Source organism: Musca vetustissima, unplaced genomic scaffold (genome assembly GCF_032173495.1).
Source record: "Musca vetustissima isolate MV318-11 ecotype Yass unplaced genomic scaffold, APGP_CSIRO_Mvet_v1 utg54163, whole genome shotgun sequence".
In the NCBI taxonomy this organism is placed as follows: Eukaryota; Metazoa; Arthropoda; class Insecta; order Diptera; family Muscidae; genus Musca; species Musca vetustissima.
This window is the reverse complement of record NW_026874051.1, coordinates 1-15,884: the sequence shown is the minus strand read 5'-3', so window position 1 is coordinate 15,884 and position 15,884 is coordinate 1. Positions and strand designations below refer to the sequence as shown.

Genomic DNA, 15,884 nt, shown 5'->3' with positions numbered 1-15,884 from the left:
ACCGCCGCGCGACAACATGATGCCTGGTATGGCTGGACCACGTGGTCCCCAAGGAAAGAGTAAGTAAAAGTATTCAATTTTCCATTTAATTCCAAAAAAAAAAATCGAAAACAAAAACAAAAATTCTTAACTCTATTTTTTCTTTGTACAAAATAAAATCAAAACAAAAATATATTAATTTACAAAATAATTTTTTTCCTGTAAACAAATAATTCAGTCACTCAGTACTGTACAGTATCTAAGGATTTCTTTCTGTTCTTTTGTTATTCTTTTTTTCAATGAATATTCTCTAATGTTTTATTTGTTTTTGTACAAAAGTTTAATTTTTATTTGAATATTCTTTTTTTGTTCTTCATTAAATGTGAGAAAAAATATTGGTTCTGTGAAAATCAAATCTAACATTTGCGGAGCAAAATTTAATAAAAATCGCTAATTATTAGGTCTTTCAAAAATCCAAAAAATAACTATTTTTAGGCCTCCTATTCTAAACCAAAAATACAAAAACACTGCAAAAAAGAAAGAAATCAAATGAAACAAATCTACAAAAATACTTTATTTTTTATTTAAAAAAAATTTTGTTTTGTAAAATATTTATTTATTTTTTAATATTTCTTCTTTCATTATGGTTTTGGTTTCAATTTCATTCTGTAATCAAAATAATTTCGGCACAATATTTCTGTAATAATATCATTTACTTTTTTCTTTCCTTGATTTGTCAAATATACATACATATGAATATAGTTGTTGTTCTTGTTGTTTGTAATTGTTAACTAATATTAATAGAGAAAACGAAAAAAAAACAAAATAACTAAAACTCGATAATAATCAAATGGAATTTTATAACAAAACAAAAAAAATGAAAATATTATAGTTGAAGGCATTATCTCATCCACTACCCATCCAAAATCCACCACCCAACCACCATCCATTCTATTTCAAACTGTAGCTGGAACATTCCGATCACACTCAGTTTTTTGAATGTACATGGCGAATTATTTATTTATTTATGTTTTCATATATTTCATCATTTCATTTCTCATGTCTGTGATCCATTTATCGTTGTCCTCAAATATTTATGGTTTCTAATCTTCTTCTTCTTCACCTCTAAATGTGTTTATATGTTTCTAAACTAAACCGAAAAAATACTCGTCCTCTAATGTCTAACTCTTAAATATTTTATGCGTGTCCTGTCTGTAACAGTTGTGTCTGTGTGTGTGTTTGCTCCCCTATTTTAATTTCATACTTTTTACAATTATTTCAAATAAATTTCAATATTGTGTATAAAAAAACAAAGCATGCCTATGATTTATAAGTTGAATTTCTTCTTGATTTATTTGGTCCTTATGTTCAAAAAGTTTACACTATAAAACAAGAATTTCCACACATAATCTCCATACTCTTTATTTATCCCATAAACCACTAAGACGATATTGATGACTATTAAAAATTTATTTCTAAAGAAAATACTTTGCTATAATATTGGTATGTTTTTATGTAATTCTGAGAATACATTTATAAATTCCGCTGGTTTAAGGGTTAACAACAGAAATATATCCTTTAAACAAATTTGAATACACATATTTGCTATACATTTTTAATACTAATAAATATCGGAATTTCGGCTGTGTTGACACATTATTTCTTCGATATCATTTATTTTAGTTAAACCGTCTTTATTGTCTTCAAAACTTAATTGAAAAAGTAAATATTTTATAATGCCTCTTCCGAAATAGGTTTAATTATGTTAAGAATTTCATCCAAAATAATCTACATTTTTTTAATAATATCAGTTCGATGTTCAATTTCACCGCTTAAAGTCTCTAAAAACATCCGACACAGCGTAATGAGTCCAGTTTTATGAAAACAATTTCGTCTTGTTTTGGGCATGCACAGCTGATCAAGCTATTGACCATCTTCAGAGAATCCAAGCCTCCTATCTATTCAGGGTAGTACTGTAAGAAAAGTCTCCACTATAGATTTAGGATATGTTATGATAAGAAAAATAATTGTCGGAACTTAATATTTAAATTAAAGTTCCTGTTCTTCTTGTTTTTTATAACTTCACCTATGTTGGTTTTTAAATGCTTAAGAGTTGAAGGTTTAACTAGTCCTATATGTGGTTGTGACAAAAACACCATTTTTGTAAAAGTTTTTGATAATTTATATGCGTTTCGATATAGCAAGATATCGATTTTCATCAAACTCAGACTTTTAATTGAAAAGAAAAAATGTTGGTTCAACAACTTAGTATGGCAGATGTCGAATTTCAGTGCCATACTTTTGAAACCAATAAATGGATAACCATACTAGCGTTTGCCCCTCTTTACTGACACAAACTCTTATTCTATTTTTTGTAAGAACTTCCTATTTATACCGTTCACCACTCTGTAATTCAGGGTACTATGACTTTGTGCATATGTTTGTAACAGGCTCCCATATATAATTTCGTCCGATTTTATGTATATAGTGCATCAAACTCCCAATATTTGTCCGATTTAGCAAAATTTTGTACAGCGCACTGAAATTACTGCAGGTTGACATCCGCGAAGTATTTTGAAATCGGTTCAGATTCAGCTCCCATTTATATATGTCCATCCGTTTTTTAATGGTGCACCAAACTCCTAAGGTTATTCAGCTTAAGACAAAATTTCGCACAGCTTAATGAATTAAGTACAGGATGGAGTATGCGAAGTTTTGTTGAAATCCCTTCAGATTTTGATATAGCTCCCATAAATGTTCGTCCGCTTTAATATAAATAGTCCACCAAACTCCCAATGTTTAGCCGATTGGCACAGATTTTTTTACAATGCACTATAGGTAATTTGGACAGTTTTTTTATGCAAAAAGTAATTTTTTCAAATTTAGAAAATAATATCCTTTTTGATGGCATTAAAAAGAAAACATGTCAAAATTTATGATTCTGTAAGATTTTTTTCGTAACAGTGTCTTAGTAAAACGTTTGAATTTGTCTGATCTTTTGACAACCACCATCAAAAATTTACTTTTTCAGCATTGATTAAAAATAAAAAAGTGTCTTACAAAAAAATGTTGTAAGATTTCGTGGTAATTATTCGCTAAATTTAGAGTTCGTTTCTAGGCTTTAAATCTGTCTGATTGAAATGAAATTTAGCGCAGGTTGCAGAATGGCATGTGTATGGATTGGTGTTAGTCGGTTTACAAATGGCTAAAGATCAAGCGTCTGTTAGATGCATCTGTTGAATATACCTAAAGTGGTGGAGGGTATAAAAAAGTCGGCCCGACCGACTTTACTACTTTACTTACTGGTTTGGGATAGGTATTGTAATTGAACTCTGAAAGGCCTTTGTTTTTTCAAAGTCTTGCTTTTTAAATTAAATGGATGAATGATGATGAGTTGCACCATTAGACTTCAAGGTTCGAATGTATATGGTCAAGCAGTAGGTTATTGTTTTATGGGAACCTTTTGTATTTTTAGAATGTAACTCCAAAGAAGAAAGGTCAGTATGAAAAATGTTTTTCCGTATATTATGTAATTTTCAATGTTTCAGTAAGTCTGGTAGATGATTGATGTAAATGCAAAATGGTTCAAATCTAATTCTTGTGAAACTGTGAACAATTTGTTTAGCTTGTGCATCAAGGATTTTCATTACTTTATTCTCGGTTTAAAAAAAATGATATTTTGTTCACTTTTCTTAATATTTCAAGTAAAAATCTCAACTACTCTTTATGATACAGCCGATTTATTGTTTCAGCATCAAGCGACGATTCTCAAACGTTAAAGAAGTTTTTCTCAAAACAGTGTTTTTGGGATGGCGGGCACTACAACTCAAACATTAATAATCCAATCCTTTCCAATTTTTAATGCGTTATTCTGCTTCTATGGTATGAACTAGAATAACTGTAATCGGTCCAACTCATCCTTATTATACAGCTTGGTTTTTGGTCGAAAGTAGACGGTTTCCAAAAAAAAATCCTAGGTCCGCTATTTTCTAATTATTGAGTAAATCAATAATCCTACTTCATACCAGATTCAGATATGTGTTCTTTCCAATTGCGTTGGAATTTTGAGATTCGGTTGTGCCGGTAATCGGCAACCATTTCCGCCGTCGAAAAGAAAGACTTTTCTTTAATTACAAAATCCAACAATAACATTTCGTCAATTTTGTTATTCTTTAAATCTTAAAATACGTCTTTAAATCTTAAAATTGTCGAAATTTTTAACTTGAGAATGGGTGGGGTCCCCTTATTATAGGACGATAAGCATGTGAAGTGGAACAAGAACAAGTGAGCTTGTTTCCCTGCAACAAGGACGTTAGATTTAACAGGAATGTTTATTCATTGTAAATTTCCTCTGAAAAAAAGGCCCTTATAATTTGTCGAACCATATTTCCCTATTCTTTAATTACAATTATACTACAATATATTACTATATTGTTGTATTATTGAAATTTTTACTAGAAACGCGTACTCTTTTTCTGAAGCCTATCCACAATTTTAGACATATTTATTAAGGTTTTACCCACAATTTGTACTTGTTTTCCATTCCTATGATTTTCTTGAATTTCTTGAATTTCTTGAATTTTTCCACGACCGTATTTCTGTTCTTTGCTTTACTATTCTAAAGGTATGGAACAGCTGGTCTGCAATAATTTACTAATTTTTACTACTTTTTCCACATCATAAAGAAAAATTGTTATCGTAATAAAAAAAAAATACTCCTTGCAGGCTCTGGAACAGATTAATTTAGATCTGATTATTTCGGGAATAAATATTCTTTGTTTTAAGACTCCAAAACCACAACTCTTTATACCTATAAATATTATAAGCAATTTCACAAAATGTGTAGAAATTTGATGGACAACCCTCTTGTAATTTAATATTACTTTGCAATAAAATGGGCTTATTTTTAGTTTTCTTTCTTCTATTTTTTTATTTGTTACAAGTTCTATATATTTTGCTCGTATTTTTGCTACGATGTTTAATTGCGGTTTTTATATATACAAAATATAAAACAAAATAAACAACAATAACAACAACATTCACACACACCCATAACTTTTCCTTCAAAAATATATTTACCTGTCTATTTGCAAATATTTCTACATTAAAAATTGCTTCTAAGGCACTATACAACTATGAAAAACTTAACAACAACAAAATTTACTTTTTAATTTCAACTACATTTAAACATATAAATAAGTGTATAAAATGTTATAAATAATAATTATAATGTACAATAATAAGTAATACAACAGACAAAATGCAACATATTTGAAGGTAATACAACAAAACAGAAACACATATTCCTTTTTTTTTAATTTTCAAAATAAAAAAACAATCGAAATGAGTTCAGTTTTTATTTTGTTGGCTTTTTCTTATAAAGCAAAATAAAAAAATAATTAATTATTTGCTTTAAATTTTGTGTTCATTAGTTTTCTATATATATTTCATTCTGTTTTTATCTTATGTTTATATTATGTGTAAATTGAGAAATACTAAGTCCAAACTTGCGGTGAATTATATAGAAAATCTTTAAATGGAATTAAAACAAAAATCAGCCCAGCATAAAGTTGACCTTTAGAAGCTGCTGTATTTTGTCTACACGATATACCAAATTTGTGGTTATAGGCTTATCCAGAGAAAAAAGAACAATTCAGATGTATACTACAAAACAACAACAAAAAAAACTATTATTTCAAATTGGTTCTCTCCAAAACTAAACAACAACAATAACAGAAATGCATCGAAATTTTCAAAATAATTTATTTTTTCATTTAAATTCGTTTTACTTAATTCTGTCTTTTATGTTCTTCTTCTACGTTTGTTTTTTTTATTTTTTATTGTGTTTTCTTTTTCCTTTCTTTGAGTTCTTTTACGTTTGAGAAAAAAAAACGAAAAATACTACCAATACCAACAACAAAAAGAATTTAAGTTAAACAAAATTTATTTTGTAATGGTCTGCTGTGGTAAATGTGAAGTCTTTATGTTATATTTGTTGCTATAGATGCTCGCCCTGCTTCCCCTACACTGTTAGACAACACGGGCCACCCTGCCCCCGATCACCAAACGCAGGTAAATACTCTAACTTCTTTACATTTTTGTTAAGAAAAAAAAAATGCATTTAACTTGTTCTTCATTTTTTAGTTTTGTTTTTGAAATATACGTTATATATCTTTCTCTTTCTCTCAAACATAATACTCTCTCGCTCTTATAACAAACTACTTTATATATGCAAGAAAAAAAAGAACTCTCCCCTCAACTTAAAAAATAAATCAAAACTCGAAGAAAACTCCACTCACTGTTTTTTTTTTCAAGTACAACTATCACACCCTACTACTAGAACTGTCTCTATACAACTGTTACTACTACAACTACCACCGCCACTACTATTTACTACAACTGTTTCTTCTACTTGTCTACTACAACTGTGTCCAATACAACTCTGTCTCTGATTAGATGAAACTCAACAGCTCAGCATTCATGCATTCCTCCAAATCTGTATTGTAATTTAGTTGCTTTCACTTTCATTTCGAACCAACCAATTGTCGTTTGTGTTTGATTTGGAGTTCTGTAGAAGAAAAAAAAGAAAACGAAGAAGAAAAAAAACGACAACATTTTTTTTTTAGAAATTTCATAAGAAATGTTAACTAAACAACACCTCAATTCCCAAAAAGAAAAAATCGAAACAACAATTTTTATTGTGTTTAACAACAAAATAAAAAAAAAAACATTTTTTGCAACATCTTTTATGTATAGCTAGCAACATTTTGAAAAAAAGTAAATTGAAAACAAAAACTCATATTTTTGTGCTTTTAATATTTGTCGAAAAATCAAGAGATCGAAAGAAGTAGTTCAGCTGCAGCAATCTTTGTTAAATACACCATTAACACTCAACACTACCATATTTTTTTAATAGAAACAAGAAAATTAGTTGCTTTTGTTATTCTCTATCTCTGTCTGTGTAGAAAAACGTTTTGAAACCCAAAAAAGGCAAAGCAAACATTTCAATGAAACGGCAAAACATACCACTCATAGAAAAATTACATTCCATAATTACCCAACAAAAAACAAAAAAAAAAAAAAAGTTCACACATTACCTACTACCACCCAATGAATCAGTCCAAAAAAATCAACACACAACTCACCACTGCATTGGTGAAATACAAATCCTTAATCCTGGTTAATGGTACAAAAATCCAGTTATTTCTTCTGTTTCATTTTTCACTTTCATTTCACTTCAGCTTTCTGCCTTTGATTTTCGTTTCGAATTATATGCTTTGTTTTATTTTCCTATCCCCTATCAACGAATTTTTTTTTTTTATATATTTTCCCCTATTCCAAAATTTTAAACAATTCAAACAATAGAATACAATTTATTCAAACTACTTCTAGAACTCACATACCAGCAAAAACAACCACATCAAAGAAAGCAGAGCGAAATTCCAAAAAAAAAATCATAATCTAAATAATATCAAATTTGTATATTAGGGTGTTCTTATCGTAACGCACAGTTTTCAAATCGTACGTTAAACTAATGATGTGCATGCTTTCGATTTATTTTCTAAATCGAATTATATTTACTTCAATAATAAAAAATTAAATCAAACAAAATAAAAACGACGACATTAGAAACGGGTTGACCTGATTTGTGAGGATTTATTTGACATGTGAGCATGGAAATGGGTTAACGAAATCCAGTACAATGTAAACGTACTATAAATTGATTCAGTATATCAAATTGCTAGAATTCCTTTGCGAAATTGAAATAGTTTCGAATACTACACTGTTTTTTGTTGCCAAATATGCATCACTTTTATTAAAATCAAATAGTTATGTGCCGAAAATATGACAGAAGCTGAAAAATGACCATTTCTATTAGAACTTTGAAAGTATTGATTGATAATTGCAATTGCCACAAATTATGAAATAGTGAAATGTGTAAACATACGTAAAACAAATATCAGCTGACTGACATATTTATATCATGCGCGCAGTTTCTACTTAAATTCGATGTGCAATGTTGCCAACCATGTGAAATATTACTAGAAAAAAAATATGACAGATGTTAGGGTAAAAAAAATGTTTTTGTTTTGATACATCACCTTATTATTGCATCATGATGATAGTACAAGTCATGGCACAATTAATAGGCAGTCTATTTAGCGCATCTGATGTCTTGATTAAGTGTCAAAGTGGGTATTTTTTACATGAATTCGATGTGCAGAGTTGCCAACCATGTGAAATATTATATGGAAAAATTTGACAGATGATCGAGACAAAAACAAAGGTTTTTGTTGTGATACATCACCTTATTATTGCATCATGGTACTAGTCTAAACAGCTAGGATTTTGTAGAATGATTTGGAAATCGCGTCGGTATAGTTTTAAAGTGACTCTTTTCCTGAAAACAGCTGTTCACATATGCACATTGTTTACGTTAAAATTAGGCGACAAACCCTTAAGGGGAGAGGGTGGAAATGGTATTTAAGCATCGTCTTCCTCGTCCGTCAAGGTGGTACCGTCTCATATGTCAGTCGGGATGCTTTCTGACTATGCCGAAAGCGACTGAATTCCTCAATAAAACTGGATCAATTTGTTTCTGTGATGTTTGATTTAGGCGCGCAAATGTTCGCCTGTCTGATGTTTAGAGTACGTGGGTACTTACCTTGCGGTCTTACCCCACGGTGCTGTAAACACCAGTTAATACAAAGCGTCAACCAAACCCGCCACACCGAAATGCAGGTACAAATCGATCACAAGTATTTGGACGCGATCACCTCCTTGGATGAGGAGCGGAGCCCATCTATAACTCCTGCCTTTCTATGCGCCTGTCAGGCAGTGAAGCATTGGCACTTAGTAATTTCCTTCGAGATTCTCCGTTTAATTACGCTGATTGTCCGGGACTGCTTATTTAATTCACAGCCACCTAAAATATATATTAGACTTCTCACTATTCACAACCTGGACAGGCGTACCATAACATTAAGCTATGCTTCCCACTTCAACATCTGAAAAGTGCAGGATTATTTCTGCATCATACAGCGAGTCACAGTCGAATGTATCCCCTTGGTTATTTCATTTTAAAAATGGCATATGTACGTGGGTGTTAATTAATGAATTATTTTTTTTTTTATTTTTTATATGTGAACATGAACATCCTAAGTTAAAATTAATGAAATCAAATAGCCAATATTTATAAAATTTAATATAAAAAATAAGTATTGTTAAACAAAAGCAATTGCAACCTAAAAGTGAAAAGTGGATACTTTTCATTATTATTATTTAAAACTTAATATTATTTACAACTTAAAAACGATTAAAAGTCAATTTCTCAGGGAATATCAAGCTAAATATTGCATCTGACATTTTGTACACTTGAGTTTGATTATTTGGATAGTGATCGTGAGACTTGGAGACCATGGAACGCCACACAACGATTACCAAGAGAAAATTAGCTCTTCAACATACAGAACTAGAAAAATCTCAACGGAAAATAGTGGAAATACTCAATTTACTCTACCTGCTATCCAAAAAAATATATTATTTTATTTTTATTATTAGCCGAAAATCAGCAAAAAATCTATTGAATATAAGAGAAGAAAAGTGTTTGCTCCGACAAGTGTCCGATAATCCAAAGCAAAGTGTGCATAAACTTGCTGAAATCGCTGAGAAATATCTGGATAAATGTAATCACGAAACAATTTGAAACATTTTGCGTAAGCATGGTCCCATGGGAAAATTTTACTGAAAAATCCATTCATAAACACCAAACACAGGAAAATCTAATTGGAGTTCGTTCAGAAACACGACAATAGAGCTGTATGAGCGCTGCCAGATTTATTTATTTAAACATTCTAAAGGATAATTTGAAAGCTTTAAAAGATAACGAGAAATTTCATACTCAGTATTAGCCAACCAAAAAAATCAGTTTGTTAAAAAAAAACTTTTATCTTGAGTACTTTTCGCAGTGGGGTTATATTGAATTCACTTAAATATTGTTTATTTTATTATATTAAATTTATGTTAAGATGTTCAAGTTCACACAGAAAAAAGAATAGTAATTAAATTCATTGATTAACATGAACTTATGGCATTTTTATTATAAAAAAACAAGTGGATACTTTTAAATGTGACTCACTAACCCCTAGATGCTAAAGGTGCGTTTAGACTCCGAATTTTATCGTGATAAAGTACATTAAAGTATATTTACATATACGAGTTTAAATCGATTCGATTAACGAAATCCAGAAATACGCCCTAATTGTTTACACATACCCTTAATCATGATCTATATGCCGATCAGCTGATGTTTGTTAGTATACATACAAATTTATTAATTTGCGCCAAAATATTTGTTTGAAATTTAAAAAAGTAATAGAAGAATTACCACAATGGAAATGTTTTTGCAATACAGTGATCGTTTGGAAAGAAAAAAACCTTAAAACACAAAAATTCTATAATTAATTTTTATTTTCCTTTGATCTGTCATTTTTGTATTTGTCAACCGTTAAATTTAAAAACAAACGGCATGTAAAAACAGTTGCAAATTTTGGTACATTGTGAGAGAGTTGTATTTTTTCGTACAAAACCCGCGTTGCATCTCAGTAATATCACGGTCATGATTTAAAATAAACCCATTTCAATACACCTCGATTTACTATTAAAACTACTCAACATCTGGATTTGCTCGAAGTCCAATCCTAAATCGAGATTATTTCAAATACAACTCTGCTTTTGCACCAAAAAATAATGACGCCTCCTTAAAGTTGAAACAAAAAAATGTTGCGGAATTATAAAAATATTGATTAAAAAATTTGCCCCAGAAATTGTGAGACCAGGAAAATGTGTATTTATACCGCTGACAAATCAACTTTATATCATTTTAATACTAGTCTAGGATTTGTACGTCGATTAACTTATCGAGTAGTTTTAAAAGGCATAATCCAAACGCGCCTTAATGCTACGAAGCTTGGTTTTCTTCTCATTGTTGAAATTTGAATTTTAAATATTTTACGAACAAAAATATTAGTTCTGCATAGTCGAACGCCTAAATACATGCAACATTTTATGGCAATATGTTAATCGAAGCAAAAGTATAATGTTCTTTTCCGCATAGAAAAATGCCAAATGTTAAATGTCACAAATGAAATAAATATACATATAGACGTCTTGTTAACACGTCCTTGCATTTGTTTTTTTTTCAAAATTTTAAGAAATTTCTAAATCATCGTTTAATGTTATAAAAGTCAGTGTATATAAGGATTAATTTCATATACGAAGATCTGACTACTCGTATGGTATATGCATAATTACTATAATTGTGCAGATACTTGAACATTTTAGATCCAGCAAACATCTTACATAATTTTAGCGTTTAATATTATGTTGTAACTAAAATGCGTTTACGAATAGAACACTCTAATACATTATAAAAACCCTCTAAATTATATAAAACTTAAATAAAATCATTATTTCAGTTTCTGTAAATATCTACTCACTCTATTAAGCCATATTTAAAACAAAAAACAGCCAACTAAAACATATCTTAGAAGCAAAGCGTATATTCAAATAATAAATAAAAATACAACTCAATGCTTATTATATTATGTAATATACAATTCAAGGCCTCAATATTTACATATACATATATAAGTATACATTTCATAAGTATAAATAAATATTTATTAGTCGTGTGTCTACCAAAAAATACAAAATTTCTTTTCATTTCCTAATAATATTGGATGTAAATGTAAATGGTGTGTAAAAAAAATTCTATGTGATTCACTGTATGTGTACAAAAATGTCCTCATTTTTTTATTTTGTGTTTTGTTTTCGTTTATAGTTTTCATTATTTGTATCCGAATATTCATAGAAATGTGTATTAATTCATTTTTGGTTTCATTATATATATATATATTTTTTAATTTTATATTTCATTCCTTTTTACATTTTTTTTGGCTTTTTTCCAAATCTATAATTTGTCGTTTCATTTCAAATGTTTGTTATAAATTTGCAGAAAAAAAACTAAAACGTATATTAATTATGAATTATTAAATAATTTAAAATTTAGTTGAAATTTGTTTCTTTTCAGTTTTGATAACAAAAGAAGAAAAAAAAACAAAACAATAATCCAACACAACTCAAACATACAATTCAATACAAAAGATTGAAACAGAGCTGAATAACTATTATTGCGTTAATGGTTAAATCAGATGCCTACTATATATACCCAAAATATTTATTAACCTATCCAAAACCCTACAGACATATAATTATTCATAATACATCATATAGTTTGATTTTTGTTTTAGTGTTTCATTAAAAGTTATTCTAAACCAGAAAAACGTTGCTAGTTCTACATATTTTCAAATCAATTCATATACTATATGAAAAAATCTTAAAATTAAAATATTTTAAAGAAATCTACTCAAGTTTAAGGGAAAAGTCTTGTGTTTCTTTATAAGAACAATTATTGACACATGTATTGCATACTTTTAGGCGAAAATTTAGTTGGGGATTATATAAGAGATCTAAAGTTGAACAAGGAGCAGTGTTACTGTTAGGAATTTTTAAAAAGTTGCACAAAAAGTAATTTTTTTAATAAAACTGTTCCGTGAATATGTTTTATTCCCATTGAAAACAAAAACGACAAATACGAATCTAAATTAGTTTGAAAAATTGAAAATTGAAATTACAACGTAAAAATACTGCGGGAAGAAAAGTCGCACATAGCTTAAAAAGTTGCACATAGAGTTACAGGGCATCAAAAAAGTCGCAAATTACAACCTTAGTTGCACAACGGTAACCCTGACAAGGGGTGACATCACGGCTAACCATTCAGTCCCGTGAAAACGAAAATGGCAACCCACAATAGAACAAAGTAAAAAAATTGTTTTATACTCTTAGATATTAGAGCAGTTCCCTATGTCATCGGATACCCCATAACGAAAATATAAAATAAATAAAATTCTATGTTAAAATAGCCATGTCAGTCTGTCATTTGAAATTAGGATGAGACGTCTTGGTATAGATTCCTGTAACATTTTTCTACCTAAGTGGCTACATAAAATTTTAGAGTTGGGTCGTTCCCGAACTTCAAATGAACTATAACGCAAAATGAACGAACGGTACTAGTTCATCTGGTTATTTCGTTCATCTAGTTCCTTTTTACTCTCGTTCCCATAGCACCTTTTGAACGAATCTTTCATTTAGATCTTCTCGTTTAATGACCGAATTAACTGACGTACACCAAAAAATTATGAAACTAAATTCAACTATGGAAATAAATTAATGACTTAGTTCATTTTGTGAAGCGTCCCGAAAAAGAGGGAACCTCTTCAGGAACGAGATTGCTGAAATATAGATAAGATTCAATAAATGGTCATGCTTATATTGCCCAAGGAACTTTTTTTTCAAATTTTTAGCAGCATAGCCCAAACAAAAAGGCTGTTGTTAGGTATTCTGGGTTCTTGGAGGGAAGGAAAAACATATTTGCAGGACATTTTTAAAAGGTTACACCCCAGTTTTACTACTATGAAGATCCTTATTGAATTTTCCAACCAGTATACGAAATCATTCTGACATGCGATTCTAAATGTTGGTTTGGTAAAGGGTCCGAACCAATTTAAAAGTGTATGGCAAAAATTCAGCCCGGTCGAACTCAACGATGTTTTTATGGTTCAACGCCTCCTTTCGGTAGTGAATCAAAGCTGCAGCATAGTATTATTAGAAAACTAATTATATAGTCGATTATCAACTTTTCATCGCAGGATTTACTACCTCAGAATCAAAGACTTATGTAATTGTATCCGATATAAAATATCTCCAATTAATAGAAGACTCCCTGAAGATTTGCAATTAATCGGCTAAAAGTATATCCGTTAATACCAAACTCCTAAATATATTCGGAATTAGTAATTATTGATGATACAAAAATAAATCTCAAAGGAAAGATAAAGTGCAGAATCCTGATTTAATTGTTAAATTGAGTTCAATTCACCTCGATTTACCATACAAATTTAAATCCACTAAATATCTAGATTTGCTCAAAATCCTATGCTAAATCGACATAATTTCAAATACAACCCTGCCTTTGTCCCAAAAAATCGTTTCTCCTTAAAGTATGCTTTAAAATTAGTTAATAATCCAAATAAGTGCATAAAAAAATATGTCAGCTGCTCAAAATGATTCATTCATAATAAATGATTCTATAATTGAGAACAACGTAGGGTTTTATGCATTTCAGACCTACCTCACAGAGCAATTCCGAACAAAATTGGGAAAGTATTGATAGAAAAATTGAAATGTGTTTGTATTCGTAAACAAATAAAAGCTGACAAATCCACTTCATTTCAGTGTAATACTAGTCTAAACAGTTAGGATTTACAGAGGCATAGTATAAACGCGCCTTAAGTTTTCCTGCAAATCGATAATTTTACGAATTTATAGAAGGCAGACTTTAACATACTTAAAGGCTGAATGTCTTATAAATACATAACTTTTCCAATTAGGACACCTTCTTAGGATATGAAGCTCAGATAATATCTGTTGATTGAAAACTCCCAAACATTTTTCATAGAATAATTTTCGGAATGACACTTTACAGTCTTCTACAGATAGAATCCCTAAAGGCCCTCTATAGACAGAAAAACTTTCAACCAGTATGCTATGCTAACATGGAATACAAATTGAATGTATTGAAAACAAATACATTTTCTGGATTTATTTAGAATTTTCAGAATAGAATCCACAAAGGTCCTTCATAGTAAAAAACCGTCGAAGAGTGTTCTATAGGACACGTATGTGTCACATCTCCTTATCAAAGGTATACATAAGGTAGATGACCTCAAAAAGGTGTTTTGTAGATAGACTTTTTCCACAAAGGTATCCTAAAATACCTTAATAATGTATCCTATAAGAGAATATCTCCTGAGGTCCTCCAATAGTTTGAAGATATCTTAGTTAGTTCTGCGAAATATGAATGACATACTAAAGGTATTTGAGGTGTTCAAATTTCGTCATTTTGAGAATTTCAGACATGATTTTCAATTTTCACACGACATTTTGGGTATGTTCAAGGCCTATCCCAAATTTCCAATATTTGTATGTTCACCTCATGATGGATGATTTTCTTTTAACTTGAGTAGATTTCCGAAATGCATTAACACAGTTTCGAACAAAATATTTATAAATACCACCTACCATCAATTCTGTAGTTATGTAGTACATTTCGAAATTGGCAAATTTTGTCTATTTATTTTTGTAATCATCTTCATAAAAGCTTTCCACACTATTGTTGTTAAACGAGACTCTCTAAAACAGAGACAAACTTAGACTCCGAGTGGAATTTGTGTTTTCCTTTCCGTGGGTCAGGAAACACGTCATTATAAATCACTTTGTTTTGTTTTTCACGTGAATGAAAGTTCTCAAGCCCCGCAACTCCTTCGTTACGTTCCACAATCAACCAAAGAAAATAATTTATATATAAATATTTCATTTTCTATCTATCTCTTTTTCTATATATAAAAAAATATTAGTATATTTTGTCAGTTACTAAAGTGTATAACGAGTTTCTTTATTTTTAGCTAATTTTCCCTCTATATTTTTGTTTCGTTTCGAATTTGAATTTGTTCGTTATACTTACTTACTCAGAGTAATGAAGTTCCTCTTTCTTACTTTTCCTTTCATAATTTATTTTTTTGATATTATCTTTGTTTCTTCATTTGTTTCCAATAACACTTACGTACTCTTATTGTTATTGTTGCGAAATGCAAATATAGAAAGAAACAAAACAGTTAGCAAACCCCACCTATTTTCCCCTACATGGTTTTTAGACTAATGCCTGTGCAACTATTTTACAGGGGATGATCGGTCGCGGTGGTAATGTTGTTGGCGGAATGCAACAA

General features: G+C 29.9%; 1 long non-coding RNA gene across 1 annotated transcript; it reads left to right on the top strand.

Moving 5' to 3' along the window:
- Positions 1-15,884, top strand: LOC133330417 (uncharacterized). The gene is made up of 3 exons (XR_009754351.1): positions 1-59; positions 5,984-6,051; positions 15,840-15,884. It is a non-coding gene; the product is annotated as an uncharacterized LOC133330417 (long non-coding RNA).